Raw genomic sequence first — 5,148 nt, 5'->3', positions numbered from 1 at the left:
TATATATATGTATACACACACACACACAAACACACACCTACATTTACATACACACACATGCACACACACACAAACACATACGTTTTAAGTTTGTTCAGATCCTTGGGAAAGACATTCTTGGGTTGTGAAAATATTACCTCCCAGCAGGGAGAGATCTAGCTGAAGATATTTGCCTAGAGCAAGGGTTCAGTTTGGTTTAGCAGTAGAAGTCAGAGTCTTCCACATCCATCTTTTGAAAAGATTTTTTAAAACATCTTTTAACATCTTAAACATCTGGTGAAACCCCGTCTCTACTAAAAATACAAAAAATTAGCTGTGTGTGGTGGCACGTTCCTGTAATCCCAGCTTCTCAGGAGGCTGAGGCAGGAGAAGTGCCTGAACCCAGGAGGCGGAGGTTGCGGTGAGCGTGCCATTGCACTCCAGCCTGGGTAACAAGAGCAAAACTCCATCTCAAAACAAAACAAAACAAAAAAAAACATCTTTTAACATCAACCATCTTGTTGATCTTGCTTTAAATGGCTTGTTACTTTTAAAAGATGTTTTTTAGAATGTACATATTCTAGTATTAGTCAAATGAAAGCTAGAATATGCATATTATCAAGATACAAAGTATATTTCAGAGAAAGACTACTACCAAGGTTATTTCTTATTCAAAATGAATTGATTTATCAAAAACTCATAAAACTCTTGAGCATTTATATCTCAGTGCTTCAACACACATGTAGCAAAACTGATAGACCTCAGGGAGAAACAGACAAGTCCATAATTATTGTAAGAAATTTCAACACTTCTATCTCAAAAATTGATAGAAAGTAGGGACACAGTACAGTGAGAATTATCAGGGCAAATACAATTTTTTAAAAAGAGGTTTAATTCTCCCTGTTGAAATTATGGGAAGAGATTTCTTGCCTCCTCTCTTTTCAAGGCACATTTAAGCTAGTAAACTTATAATTTTAAGTTATTTTCCTGTCTCTTTGAAATGTATGTAAATATTTTTAAAAGCTAAATAAGCTTGTTGACAGAGACTCTGGCTTCCGCTGTGAGACCACACTAAGCTCCTGTGCTGGGCAAATGTCTTCAGCTAGATCTCTTCCTGCTGGGAGGTAATATTTTGACAACCCTGGAATGTCTTTCTCAGGGACCTGAGAAGTATCTTTTAAAATGTAATAATCAGGAAGACAGGGTCCCTATCTCTCAGTTTCTGAGGAGGCTTAGGAGTTTACCCTAGGCACTCAACTCACCCAAAGTTGAAAAACCACATCTTATCATAAAGATATGAATTATTTTTTCTTTTGGATAAAGCCAAATAGCTGAATTTAGATTCAACTATGTGTGGCAAATAATGTCAAGTCTTACACGAGGCTTACTTATTGTTTATTACGAGAACATGTATGTCATAGGTTGAATAAACTTTAGTTCTTTAGTTATTGGTCATGTGTCAATATTAGCTTAATAATTGTGGCAAGTGTACTGTATTCTAACGTAAGGTGTTAATAATAGAAGCGAGTATGAGATATATAAAAACTCTCTGCAGTAATTTGCAATTTTTCTATAAATTTACAACTGTTTTAAAATTGTTTATTTTTAAAAAAGCTAAACATGAACCTCTCATATGATATAAGCATTCTACTCCTAGATAAACCAACCAAGATAAATGAAAGCATATATGTATGCAAAAATGTTATATACATTTCAGTAGCTTTATTTGAGATAGCTAGAAACTAAAGATTATACACATCTCCATCAAGAGGTAACTAGATAAACAAAGTAAGGTCTACCTGAGACAGCCAAGTAGAAAGGGCTCCGTGGAGAATCTCCAACTGGCCAGGGCATTGCAGAGATGGAGTGGAGCCTTGAGAAGTTTATGTTGTTTGCACGGGGGAGGTCCTGGCCCCTCTTGATCTTGTGTGGTAATGTGGGATTCAATCTGTGATGTGATATGGGGGTCTGTTAACAGGAACCCTCACTATGCTGTGCTGTTTTTCCTTTTTTCTTTCTGTGCAGTAAATTTCATAAGCCCATTACCCTTCAAAGTGTCTGAGAGCCTAATCTTTCCTGTTCATGTGTGAAGAACCTAATTTTTAGGTGAACTAAGAAGAAAGTCCTGCAACATTTTTGGTACCCAACTTGGGGCTTGAGAAAGGGTGAATATGATGCAAAACAAAAAAAAAATTTCCTTTTCTTTCACTTCTAAGCATCCTTTCCTTTAAGCTTCTGAGCATAGATGAAACTGTGCCCCAACCCCTGTTGCTCCTGGGATTGGGAATGTTGGCCTCAGTCCAACCCAGCCTTTCCATGGCCTTTTCCTTTCTTTATAGCATGGATGACCAAGCAAGCAGCGGTTTCCTGCTACCTTCCCTTCCCTAGCAGGGCTAGGATGCATGACCCAAGGGCCCCAGGTGGCTGGCTGGTGTTCTCCACCTCTCATGTTGGAGTCTTCTCCTCCTCAGCCAGGGAATCCACCTCCATCCCACAGTAGAAAAAAATGTCTCTCCCTGGTGGAGAAACAATTTACATAAGAATAAGAGTTTCTTCCCCCAGGCATCCTTTTATCTTCTCTACGTTGTCAGCAGTTAACCTTGAAAGGAAGATTTTTCCTTTTAGGAGATACTGTTTATCTTTTCTGATTTGTGACATTGATCTTAAAGTGTAGCCAATCTGATGTGCTTTGTGTGTCTTTCTGTATGGTCCATAGCAAACTTTGCTGCAGGCCTCCATGTTCTTTTACGTCCTTGGGTGCAAGACCTATAACCATGTGGCAATATTTTGTTCTTGCCTCTGCCATTTTACAATAGTGGCCTGGGATCCTAGCTTAGGGAATGAGTTCTTTTTGTTTTATTTATTTATTTATTTATTTATTTTTCTTGGATCTTGTTTTACTGTAAAAAGGTTTTCCTCATTTGACTGAATTATTATTATTTTTTTATTTTGCCTTGCCACTTTTAATGCATGCATGAGAGGGTAGAGACCTCTATTTTCCTCATGGAACCCCATAAATTAAAAGCACCAAAGGCTAATAATGCAAATAGTAGATGAGTAAATGTAAGTTCTTATGGGGACTGGGTTTTCTTCTGCCTATTTAGTTAATATGTGTGTGATAGCTATAAAAAGAGCTCTAATTAATTGGCTTAAAGGAAGATAAACACTTTGATCAAATATTTTTTTAAAGAGAAGATAAAGGCTGTGATACCTCTCAGTTCATGTGACTTTAATCTTTGAGAAATAAAAACAGCCTTAAGGATTATTGGTAAATGCTGATGTCAAAATATAAATAGGTGGACTAGATTATGTAGGTCAGATACTAGATTAGCTCTATGTTTTAATGTTCTAAACTTCTTTTTGTGTTTTGAGAACTGTTCATCTTGGTAAGGCCTGGGAACACATGGAACTAACCATACCCTTAATTATGTTGGAAGGAGTCAAACCTTGGCTGCACCTAGCACATAATTAAAACAACTTACCAGGTTTTACATTAAGTTAAAAATTGAAAGGTGTTACCATTACAATACGTAATTGAGAGTATATGAAAGGGTTGTAAGAACAGTAAAATGTGTTTTTAGTAAAAGATTGTAAGAAGGCATATAAATGTAAATTATTGCCTACGGTTAAAGGATTGTTTTAAATTAGGTAAGCTAATGCTAAAAGTTCAAACAAGTGGTGGAAGGATTATAAGAATTAATCTTGTAAAACTTCTGTGTGTAAACATATTTACTACATTCTCTGTGTGAACATATTAATTAAATTCAAAAGGGTTTTATGTGGGTTTTTTCTGTAAATTGAGCATAAAAGTAAAAAGCACAGCAAGGTACTCTTAATGCACTATTCTTTAGCAAAATTTGTAAAGGGTTATTAAAGGTTTTTGTTTTTTTTTTAAGTTTCTGAGTCATCATTTTGGCAAAATAAGTAACTTATGAAAATCTGGAATTCTATTTCATAACAAGTGTTTTAAACCTCTAACATATTTAATAGGCTTCTCAAAATTAAACTTCAGTTTCAAAATTGTTTTTCCTGACACGTGTTATTTCAGATGCTTCAGAAAGGCCCCTGGAGTATCCAGAAAATAGAGGTAAACAGGATTATTTGACATGTTTAGGTACATGAGATTGCCAAAATGGTGTTCAATCTTCTTTAGTCTATATCTTGGTGAATAATAGTAATATATGTTCCAAAATTATATGGAATTTCTAAAATTCTAATGTCTAAGCTATATGCTATCAATTGTAATTAAGGTGGTTATGTTACATTATTGTAAACACAGAAATAACCAAACTTGTTTGTCAATTGTGTTTCTAACTGTAACTGCCCTGGAAATTTTGTTATTAACAGACAATTATTGTCTGTTTAATGCTTTTCAAAAGATGGTTTATAATAAGCTATAGAACATTGACAGGTGCTCTCAAATACAGGTTTCTGATAACTTTGGAGGTTATGATATTGGAATAAAGGAAAAATGTACAGGACTCATGAAGAGATGAAATGTTCATGAATATCAAGCAAAACAAGAGCTAACTGACTGAACACAGAAAGCTGAAGCAATCTTTTTGACTTTTGCTTGAAATATTCCTTATCATTGTTTTGTTCTTCAGAGTCAATAAAACTTATTTTTACTATTTACAGCATTTAATAATTCAGTTAGATATACTCCTGTGAACAAAATTTGGAGCATGTTTGTTTCTTTCTGCCAGGTTCCTCTAGACTTTGAAAATTATCTGTGAGTATTCTTAACTCATGGCAATATAGCTGTTTGCATCAGTGCAATAAGAGTCCATTTTCTTTTGCAACAGAACACAATTGGAGAAATCTGTTGTTTTACCAGAGCTTTGAGTGGAAGAGTACACTTCCCTTTAGGAGTCAAGCTTGACTTGCAGAGCTGATATAAAGCCCCATGGGGAAACTGGTCTCATACCCTCATCTACACAGTCCCTGTACAGAGTTCCTGACCTGTGGTCAGTAAAGAATGTTACTTTCTAACAGGCCCAAGAGCTCCAAATCTATCTTGCAATCTAAGAGGAGAGGATCACCCAACTCACAAATATTTGAAAATAGAAATGCATGGATGGGCTTGACTTTAAAATATCTTATCTAAGATTCCTTGTAGAACAGATTTCCATCAAAGTCAATTGACAAGGCCTATGTAGAGATAGTTAT

Source organism: Sapajus apella, unplaced genomic scaffold (assembly GCF_009761245.1).
Source record: "Sapajus apella isolate SASKATOON/1434 unplaced genomic scaffold, GSC_monkey_1.0 scaffold46, whole genome shotgun sequence".
Lineage (NCBI taxonomy): Eukaryota > Metazoa > Chordata > Mammalia > Primates > Cebidae > Sapajus > Sapajus apella.
This window is presented reverse-complemented; position numbering follows the sequence as displayed.